Source organism: Sceloporus occidentalis, unplaced genomic scaffold (genome assembly GCF_023333645.1).
Source record: "Sceloporus occidentalis isolate IW3139 unplaced genomic scaffold, rSceOcc1.0.p SCAF_45, whole genome shotgun sequence".
In the NCBI taxonomy this organism is placed as follows: Eukaryota; Metazoa; Chordata; class Lepidosauria; order Squamata; family Phrynosomatidae; genus Sceloporus; species Sceloporus occidentalis.
In genome coordinates, this window is record NW_028317025.1 from 7,385,318 (window position 1) to 7,397,289 (window position 11,972).

The window sequence follows — 11,972 nt, forward strand, 5'->3', positions numbered from 1 at the left end:
CTGTGAGTCAAAATGTTATGATATATACTAATTATGTCCTGTTTACCTATTGTACACCACTACAGAATATGATGGCGTTATATAAAACAATAAAGAATAATATACATTTTATATATACCGTATTTGCTCGATTTTGAAAAAACCTTTCGTCTTATATTCAATGTCATTTTATAATCAGACCTCAAATAGAGGTTTGATTATAACACTAAGATCCAGATCCCCCACAGCGCTGCAGGGGACCTGGATCCTCCTGTGAACCCCTGTCCCTCCTGTCTCACTATCTACCCCCTCTCCCTGCCTGCTCACTATCGACCCCGCATTCTCACTATCTACCCCCTCTTCCTCCCTTCTCAGTCCTGTTGGAGTACGAGGCCTCCCTGCTCTGCCTCGGTGCCTGCTGCTTCACTGCTGAGCGCCAGAATATGATGTCATATTCCAGCGCTCAGCATGGCATGCCGTCACCCCGACTGAGCTAGAGGCCTCGCGGAGGAGACTGAGGGGCACAGAGTGGTTGCTGAAAACTTCATCAGCGACCGCTTGGTGCCCCTCTCTCTCCTCTCTTCTCCTTTTAATTCCAGGAAAATGCATTGTCCCAGATTGAGGCTGCCCGGGATTTAAAGTCCCATTGCGGGACTGTTCTGGGAAATCCGGGACATGTGGTCACCTAGTGCCTGGGTATATTATTGTTTCATTAGCATACCTGGGAACTTCTTTGCTCCGGCTACCCGGGGGGAGCGTTCATGCTGATGTGGGGGGTGTTCCTGCTGACAGTAAACACTCCCATTTAAGGGGGAAAAGAGCGGGGCGTGTCAAGACCCTGCTCCCACGACCCAGAGGATTCAGGTTGTCACGGAGTTGGATAGTCCAACCAACTACCTCCGCTGACTTGTCTTCCCTTAGCCTGGGACAACACGCTCCTTCCCTGGTTTCCCAGTCACTAGCCGAGACTCAGTGTAGGGTATAAACCAAAACGAAGACTGCTTTATTTTTCGCACACAGGGCTGGATATAGCCAGCAAAAAACACATTAACATAAATCAAGATATTTGGATACAAATCACCCCCTTAATCTGCCTCACAGAGACAACAGGGTCAGTAAAGGGATTAACAATACAATGGGGTCCCAACCTCTACTTTCTATTACTGGCCCAAATCAGTTCCAAGGTTTGGCCGGGGTAAATGTCTGTAGTGATGGAACTGGGGGGAAGGGAGGGGGACAACATAGTAGTGCACCATGGGGTGAAGGGGTCTGATATTAAACTAAAACTATGGTCACTCCCTGGTTGCAAATCCTGGCTGTCTGCCAGAGACAATCCCCTCAGAAAATAATGAGATTACATCCTGCTGGGGGTAGCCACAGAAGTCTTTACAAAGTCAGGGCCCATAGTCAATAGGGAGGAGGCTCTCTCCGGTGGCCCCAGTGATGGAGGGTTTCGTCACAGAGTGTATGAGGAGGAAGAAGACAAGAAGATTTCAGAGAAGAAGATGGACTGGGAGAAAGTAGACAGGGACACTGAATCAGTGGGCAAGAAGGTAGGAAGACATTAAGTTAGTAAGAGCTCAAGAGCGTCTGAGCATGTTTTTTTTTCAATGTCTTGGGCTGGACCAGTCCAGAAGTCACTGCTGATCGCCTCTTGCAGCAAACCAATGGATCACAAGGTCTGGCTACGACTAAACTATAGAATGACTGTGGGGCATACTTTAGCCGTAGAGTCTCCATTCGGTACTATGTGCTGGTTGGGGAAGCAGTCGCAGCCTGAGCAGCTGTGTCAGATGAGTCTAACATATTGCTAACAGCACAGGTAAAGTGGCAGGGCAGCACTTTTATCTGGGCTGGTCAGCAATATTAAAACATGCATGACCTGGAAAACATGGCTGATGTGGTCACCCTACAGGCGAATCCTATGAGTTTAATCTGGGTGCCAGGACTGGCCTCTGGTGTGTGTAACCTGTGAGCTATGCCTGTGGTTTACAGTTTCCATACAGTATTTATTTTGATCTTTACCTTCAGTGCTGAATTTGCTTGTGGTTTTTCTATAGTTGATCTAGTTGATCTATACCTGCAATGGTGTCAGAACCCACGGCGGGATTCTCGCCACCACTACTCACCCGCTCCGGGAAGAAGGTCCCGCGCTGCGTCTGTTCCTCCACCGGCCGCGTGGTCTGTTATAGGCGCGCGCCCTCAGCAAACGTTATGTGTTCCTCGCCACAACCGTCGGGGAACGCGCGCGAGTGATGTCACGTCTATGGGCGTGGCGATCACTAGCGGGAAGTTCAAAAACTGAGCACTGAGATTCAGTGCTCAGTTATTGTGCTCAGTTATTGTGCCGTGTATTACCCGTTCCTTGTATTTTCCTTTCTGCCCTTATCGTGTACCAGACCCTGGCTATCCTGACGTGTTCTCTCGTGTACCAGACCCTGGCTATCCTGACGTGTTCTCTCATGTACCAGACCCTGGCTATCCTGACGTGTCCTATATTTGAGGTGTGCATCTGCTGTTACCTGCATTCTGGGTTTCTACCTGTGATTTCTGGCATTTAACTGCCGTTTCACATAATAAATAAGCCCGATGGACCCCCGTAAAATCTCCAATATGCTCCTTTGGCCTCCACCCACCGATCGCAAGGGGGTACAAAGATTCGTGGGATTAGCTAATTACTATAGAAAATTATTTTTCCAAACACATATGTCCTATCACCAGCTAAAAATAAATTCTATTGGTCCACAGCTGCACACAAGGTGTTTGAATTTTTAAAGAAAAAATCTATTTCTGCACCCATTCTCAAGTTACCTGTTCCCCACAAACCCTACATCCTAGAGGTCGATGCTTCCGACGCGGCTGTTGATGCTGTCCTTTCACAAAGGCCAGATTCTGATGGTCACCTACATCCGGTCGCCTACTTCTCACGGACTCTATCTCCCGCAGAAAGGAATTATTGCATCGGAGAACGCAAATTACTGGCGATAAAACTGGCATTAGAGGAGTGCCGACATTTACTCGAGGGGGCCTTGTACCCCATTACGGTGTATACAGATCACAAGAATTTAGAATATTTATGTACCGCCAAAAGACTACAACCTAGGGTGGCAGGATGGGCTTCATTTTTTACAAGACCATATGACTGTCCTACTGACTTGCTCCCTGGTTCTGCTATTCCTTTCGGTAGGATATACCCCCTGGCAGAACCTGAGTTGGCTACACTTAAAGAGTACATCGACGAAAACCTCTCTAAAGGATTCATCCAACCTTCTACATCTCCAGCAGGGGCCGGAATATTTTTTGTTAACAAAAATGATGGGGGCCTTTGTCCCTGTATTGAATATCGCGAATTGAACAATGTGACTATTAAGAACACATATCCTCTACCACTTATACCTGAGTTACTGGAACATGTACGTTCAGCCACCATATTCACCAAGATTGATTTACGTGGTGCTTATAACTTAGTAAGAATAACGAAAAGGGATGAATGGAAGACAGCTTTTAGATGCGTTATGGTCACTTTGAGTACTTAGTAATGCCTTTCAAGATTATGTAATGCCCCTGCCACTTTTCAACATTTCATCAATGACATTTTCGTGACTTCCTGGATCACTTTGTATTTGTCTACTTGGATGACATCTTAATTTTCTCTTCCTCCCTGGAGGCCCACCGCGGCCATGTGTGCCAAGTCTTATCCAGACTACGTTCCAATGGACTGTATGCAAAATTGGAGAAATGTGTTTTTGAAGTCCAAACTGTCGAGTTCCTGGGATACATACTCTCTCCTACCAGTATACAGATGTACCCTCCTAACGTTCCAGGATTACAATTTCGGCAAGGGTTTTATTAACGCAGAGATCGTATTTTTGTACCTCCGGAGATTCGTATCCAGGTTATGCAAGCCTGTCAGGACATGCCCCTTGCAGAACACGGAGGAGTGGAGCAAACACAGGAATTGATTCAATGTTCTTTTTGGTGGCCTAATATGATGGAAGAGGTTAAAGACTTCGTATCCTCCTGTTCTACGTGCGCCCGATCCAAGGAATCGCATCATAGACCCGCTGGTCTGTTACAACCCCCTACCAGACCTTCCACCATCTAATCGTTTTACCACCCTATTGGTTATAATAGATCGATTTACTAAGATGGCCCATTTCCTTCCTTTTGATCATCTCCCCTCAGCCACGGAGACAGCACATTCCTTTATTAACCCCTTGATGACAATTGCTGGTCCGGGCACGTCACAGAAATTCAAGTCGTTAACGACAATTGACGTGCCAGGACCGGCACGTCTTTAAACGGGTGCAGAAAGCGATCTATTTTCGCTTTCTGCACCGAAACAGCGTTGCTGTAATGCCTCGACCTCGAGGCATTCAGCAACGCCATGATCGGCACAAAGGGGCCATCTCTGGCCCCTCCCAGGGGGGTGAACATCCGCCATACTTTGTATGGCGGCGGACGCCCGTTTTAAAAGCGTTTAGGAGGCGATCAACGATCGCCTCCTAAACTTAAATGGTGTCGCTGGAATGCCTCGATCAGGAGGCATCCAGCGACACCAAACACTTACCTTGGGATGGACTGTGACCGCTCCGGAGAGCGGTCACAGCCACAGCTGCCGGTGATCTTTGCCATCAGCAAGATGGCGGCGGCCCGGGAAAAAAAACAATAAAGATGAAAAAGTTCGCTAGATGGTCGCCAGACCCTCTAGAGAACTCTGGCTCCACTTGCAGGTTGAATACAGGTTCTCGCATGGAAAGAGTTAAAATACTGGCATATTAAATGCCCATGGGGTGTCTACTTTAAAAAAATGTATGATTTGAAGGGGTAAATTGAATTGGCCGGGTTCAACAAGGTCCCAATTAACACGGGGGAAGGATGGCCACACATCTAATTTCCAATTAGAAAAATGCACACGTACCAAATGTGGCCTTTTAGTTCCCCCAAAAAATGACAAACCCATGTGGGGTATCGCTGTACTCAGGAGATGTTGCTGAACACATATTGGGGTGTCGTATGACAGCGGCATATACCAGGAGCTATAAATTCATACATAAAGTAGGTGTGTGTGGGAAAAATACACACACAAAAATCCTACTGCAAACTTTGAAAAAATGCTGGTGGTAAAATGTGTGCATCCAAAGAGTTAAAATACCAGCATTTAAAATACCCTGTGGTGTCTAGTTTTCAAAAATATATGGTTTTGTTGGGCACACTGAAATGGCCCGGCTCAAAGATGTACCAAATAGGGCAATGGCAGTGGATCCCCAAATGCCAAAGTTCAACATTGAAAAATGTGCATGCCCCAAATGTGGCCCTTTTGCCCCCTAACAGCCAGGCAAAATCAAATGTGTGTGACAAAACCAATGCAAAAAAATGACTACCACAAAGTTTGACAAAGACTGGTGGTAGATGGTGCATGGAAAGAGTTAAAATACTAGCATTTGAAATACCCTGGGGTGTCTAGTTTTCAAAAATATATGATTTGATGGGGTAAATTGCATTGGCCGGGTTCAAAGATACCCGAAATGGCACATGGGGGGAAGAACTACCAGATTTGGAAAAAATGGCTTTGAAATAGCAAAACGCTACCTGTACATATTGCCCCATAATGTGTAGAAAAAAGCAAAAAAACATAAAAACATTGGGTATTTCTAAACTCAGGACAAATAGTAGAATCTATTTAGCAAGTTTTTCTATTACCTTTTATAGATGAGTAAAAGATTTTTGAACTAAAAGTTAGAAACAGTCATTTTTTTCTAAATGTTTCACCATATTTTATACTTTTTTTAATAGTAAATAATATGATACAATCAAAACAATGTCATCTAAAGAAAGCCCTTCTTGTCCTAAAAAAACCAATATCTAATGTGTGTGGGTTCAGTAAACGGGAAAGAAGAAAATTACAGCTAAACACGAGCAGCGCAGAAATGTTAAAACGGCCATTGTCACGAAGGGTACAAAAAGTAAAATCAGCCTTTGTCACGAAGGGGTTAAAGACATTTTTCGACTCCATGGGTTACCAGAGGACATTGTTTCTGACCGTGGATCCCAGTTCAACTTCACATTTTTGAAGGCTTTCTGCGAGCAATCACACATCCAACGCTCTTTGTTGACAGCTTTCCATCCACAGAGTAATGGTCAGACAGAACGAACAAATCAAACATTAGAACAATATCTTCCTTTTTACACCACATATCTGCAAGACGACTGGAGTAATTACCTACCTTTGGCAGAGTTTGCCTATAATAATCATTTTTCACTGTTCTATTAAAATTTCACCTTTCTATGCTACCTACGGATTTCACCCATCTATGTTGCCTGGATCACCGCTTCCCAGTTCCGTCCCATCGGTCACCGAACATGTCAAGAACCTTACCAAAACCTACCTGCTATTACGCAATACCTTTTGTGAGGCTCAACTCCGCTACAAATTCTTTGCTGACCGCCATCGTTGCTCCTTCCTATGGGCCTGGTGATAAAGTGTGGCTCTCTTCTCGTCATCTCAAGCTTATATGCCCCACGAAAAAGTGAGGGCCTAGGTTTATTGGGCCCTTTCCTATAGTCCGTATCATTTCCTCGTCTGCTCTGGAATTGAAATTACCTAATACTATGGCCATTCACACCCCTAAGGCCGGCCCTGCGTGTAGTACCCGTTCCTTGTATTTTCCTTTCTGCCCTTATCGTGTACCAGACCCTGGCTATCCTGACGTGTTCTCTCGTGTACCAGACCCTGGCTATCCTGACGTGTCCCAGATTTGAGGTGTGCTCCTGCTGTTACCTGCATTCTGGGTTTCTACCTGTGATTCCATTGTGTTGTTTATTTGATCTACACTTGAACTACATGTAGAGGGGAAGAGAGGTCTAGCACAGTAAAGAAATGGACAAAGGGCACCGTCTTTGCAGGGGGGGCAAGTCATGTGTATGATGTACTCCCAAGGCCAGGGCACAAAGGGGTGGGGCCAAGGGGGCAACAAAACAAGGTTTTGCCTAAGGTAGCAAGAATCCTTGCACCGGGACTGCTTGTATGTGGAGATCATCAGTGTAGTATGATGGACACTGTGTATTTCATCAGGCAGACTAGTCACAGCTCATAAAAAGCCTTCTTGATGGCAAGAAATATATCTTTATCTATTGATAAATAAGAGATGCTGTCTGAACTACAAGGGTTCCACAAATGTCTTGTCCGTGGACAGCAGTTTGCGTTTAGATTCAAGGACTGTGATCTGCCCCATAAAACTAACTACCTCCTGTGTGCGGGTCTTTTTAAGATATTTTTTTTGTGAAATATCGCTGAATGACATTTATGTGTTCCCCAGACCAAAGGTTGGGACACATAACTATGGGACAAATTCTCCCACAAATACTGGTCAAGCACCTCGTCTGCCTCTACCACCACCTTGTCTAAAAGGGGGAGTCATTTAGCATCCAACATATCCTGGCTTTGTGAGAGTAGATTCCAGCCTCAACATCTGACCAATGTCCCAGGTGACAATGTTTCAAGTAAAAAGTGTCTGGGAATACACCTTATGTGCAGCTGAATACAAAATATAGTTACTGCCCTCTGCGTGCAATTGCCCTCCAGCAATTCACCAGGCAATCTGACTGCAATGTAGGGCTGCAACTAACGATTATTTTCATAATCGATTAGTTGGCCGATTATTTTTTCGATTAATCGATTAATCGGGTAAAAAAAAAATATGCAAATTTTTTGTTTATTTTAAATAAAAACGTATAATTTACAATGGCATTTCACGATTCGCCTTCTTATTTTACTGACATAATAATTAAAGCTATATTTTAACAAGAACTCAAAAAATACCAAAAAAAGCTTTACTAGTAAATATTCATGTAAACTATTTTTGCCCAGTTATGCACATCTCACCCCCAGCTTGCCTCTCTGTCCCAGAAATGCATATCAGGAGGGGTATAAGGCATATCAGGGGACAGAGTGGCATATAGGAGGTATAAGGGGATACCTCCTATATGCCACTCTGTCCCCTGATATGCATTATACCCCTCCTGATATGCCTTATAGCCCCCTATATGCCACTGATATGCCACTTTGTCCCCTAATATGCACTGTGCCCCCTGATATGCCTTATAGCCCCATATATGCCACAGTGCCCCGATATGCCACTGTGCCCTCCTGATATGCCTTATAGCCCCCCTATATACCTTTACCCTTGATATGCCACCATGCCCCGATATGCCTTTTACCCCTATATGCCACTGAGATGCCACTGTGCCCCCTGATATGCCTTATAGTGCCTTCATGCCACTGTCCCCCCTGATACACCTTATAGCGCCTTCATGCCACTGTCCCCCCTGATACACCTTATAGCCCCTTTATGCCACTGTCCCCCCTGATATGCCTTATAGCCCCTTTATGCCACTGTCCCCCCTGATATGCCTTATAGCCCCTTTATGCCACTGTCCCCCCTGATATGCCTTATAGCCCCTTTATGCCACTGTCCCCCCTGATACACCTTATAGCACCTTCATGCCACTGTCCCCCCTGATACACCTTATAGCCCCTTTATGCCACTGTCCCCCCTGATATGCCTTATAGCCCCCTTTATGCCACTGTGCCCCCTGATATGTCTTATGCCCCCCCCTGATATAAGAAAAACTGACATCACTAAAATTGTTTTTTATATTTATATTTATTAAATATAGACAAAAAAATACACAATACAATATAAATATATATAAATATATGGACAATAAATCAAATATTATAGACATTAAAAAAAAACCACAAATGCACATAATTAATAGATCCCGCAAAAATTCTACCTGCCCCACCAGGGGTTAATATATCAACAGAAGAAACACAGGGCAAATGAGCATAAAAATAAAGATAATACTTACCCAGTGCTGCTTACTTGTCCTGTTTTTCTTCTGTTGATATATTAACCCCTGGTGGGGCAGGTGGAAGTGGCAGCGAGATGAAGTACCGGAGGTTGCGCACATCGCCCACTTAAATCCAAATCCCCTGCAGGCGCTGCAGCGGGACCTGGATCCTCTCCGGCAGCCGGTAGGGGTCTGTGTGATGCGCGCAGACAGCCGCTTCTCCCCTCCGCTTCCGTTGGGGCTTCCATGATGGAAGCCGCACCGGAAGGTCACATGACGCCGGGTTCAGTAATAGAAGCCCCGGCGGAAGTGGAGGGGAGAAGCGGAAGGGGAGAAGCGGAGGATGTCTGTGTGTTTTGCACAGACCCTCACCGGGTGGCAGAGAGGATCCAGGTCTCCTGCAGCTTTGCGGGGGGTCTGGATTCTACAGTTATAATCTGATCTCTGTTTGAGATCGGATTATAGAAGACCGGGAGTTTTTCAGAGCGTTTGCTCTGAAAAACATAATTTTATAAATCGATAAAAATCGATTCAACTAATCGATTATGAAAATGTTGACAACGATTTTCATAATCGATTATTATCAATTTTATCGATTCGTTGTTGCAGCCCTACTGCAATGTGTTTCTTAGTATGTGGAGGTATAAGAGGGGTGTGTGTGACCAACCTATAGAAAGTATCTTGTTTTGGGTCCCGAAAGCCCTTTTTAGAAAACTTTTTGTTTTAGAACAATGTCAATTCCTATACTCAAAAAAGTTTAGAATTTAAAATTTAGACATGTGTTGCAATGTCGGGATACACTATGTTTAACACTATTATTTCTGATATTGCCTACATGTTCTAACAGCCTTTCTTTTAGAGGACTAATGGTTCTTCCTACATATCGGGCCCCACATAAACATTGTAATAGATATACTATGTTCTTAGAGTTACAATAACTCTAAACTTATTATTTGTATATCTCGTACGTGTTTTTGTGCATATAAAATCGGTGGGCATGTATGAAACTCTTCTGTTTTTTATCTAAAAAGTTATTCTAAAATCTTTTTTATTCTTCTTTTCATCTACTTCCTTCTAAAAGGTTTTTTCTTTCCATCTTTTCTACCTGGTCTTGTCTGGGCTGGTCAGCAATATGTAAAAATGATATGTCCTGGAAAACATGGCAGATGTGGTCACCCTAAATACGCCCACCTTCTTCACACAAAATAGCCAGCTCAGTCCAGATTATAAGTGTAGATGCAGATAAGAGGTAAACATTTTGAATACAAACAGCAAACAATACCTTTGGCACTTATTAAAAAGATCCAAACATAAAAAATCAACAGTGATAGGAGGATGGTCCACAAATGTATATATGTTCTTTGTCAAAAGCCACCCTATTCTATGATGCATTTGCAGATGTCTTCAGCCCTGCAGGCTTGTGGGGAACCAGTAATAATCAATGATCCTATGGAGCACCAATATTGAAATGGTTAAAAAAAAGTGATCTTAAATCAGGAGTGAGCTGGTTACTGAGGCTTGTCGACTTGGTGAATTACTGCTGCCTCTCCTGAATGCAGTGTGAAATTATGGGACTACTTTTTTTCATATATTTTAATAAAATGATATTTATGTTGTTTTGTAAAATTAAGAGACTGTCCAATTTAATACCCTGTGGAACAGATGTCCGGGAAGCAATACATTTAATATTTGCATATAAATTAATGGTCAGCTAATATATGAATTTCATTCTCACTACTATTGGATTACAATACAATTACTGCTGATATCTTATTCTGTATTAAGTGTGTGATATTCCCTTTTCACACTAGATGGCATCAAAGTCATCCATGAACTATTTTAGTAGCCCTTCTCTGAACTTTCTCCAAGTTATGTACATGCTTCCGGTGATACAATACGCCAATTGAGGTTTCACCAGTGCTTTGCACAACAGCATGAGCTCTTCTAACTTTCTACTGCTAATTCCTCTCCCTATACAACCACTGGTCTGGCCAAAGGTTTTGAGAATGACACAAATATTTATTTTCACAAAGTCTGCTGCCTCAGTTTATATGATGGCAATTTGCATATACACCAGAATGTTATGAAGAAATATCAGATGAATTGCAATCAGTTGCAAAGTCCCTCTTTGCCATTAAAATGAACTTAATCCCAAAAAACATTTCCACTGCATTTCAGCCCTGCCGAAGGACCAGCTGACATCATGTCAGTGATTCTCTCGTAAAAACAGGTGAGAGTGTTGACGTGGACAAGGCTGGAGATCACTCTGTTATGCTGATTGAGTTAGAATAACAATCAGCATTGTATTGCAGACATTTTTCATAGTCAACTGAGGAAGAGGTCCTACGCTCTCTGGACCTTAAGAGCTGCTCTCTATCCAATTAGAACGGACTCTGCCCTTCAGAAGTGTTTACACCTGTTTGTGGCTTTATCTGGTCCTAACAGGTGATTGAGTATTTCAAGCACTCCATTGCCAAGTGAATTGTGTCGGTCAACAGTCTGGCTTATTCTGTAGCTGGTCAGTGTCCCTTGATCTGGGATCCGGGTCCACTCTAGTCATGCCATATTCACCTCCTGGGTAGAAAGATCAACTATCCTGACCAGATCTGTAGGACTTCCACCTGGGGAGGTCTCCATCCGTTTTCCCAGCATTACTGACAGGCACCGTCTTGTACCTGTGGTGTGAAGGGAGGAGGAGCCCAATATGCAGGGGTGACTAGAAATCCAAAAATCAAAGTCAGTAGGTAAACCGAGGTCAAAGTTCAGGCAGCAATCAACAAGAAAGGTCAGTAGGTAATCCGAGGTCAAAGTTCAGGCAGCAATCAACAAGCAAGTTCTGTAGGTAATCCGGGGGCAAAGTTCAGGCAGCAATCAACAAGAAAGGTCAGTAGGTAATCCGAGGTCAAAGTTCAGGCGGCAATCAACAAGCAAGGTCAGTAGAGAATCCGAGGTCAGGAGGTCAACTTCAGGGAACAATCAAATAGGCAAGGTAGCTAGGTCACAATAGGGACAGGAGCACAGAACTGAAGACAGGGGCATACCTAGAGTATTTGGCACCTGGGGTGGATCCTGTATGTGGCACCCCCCACACAAACACTTTAAAACTGCATAGCTTCTATCGTTATATACTGACGTAG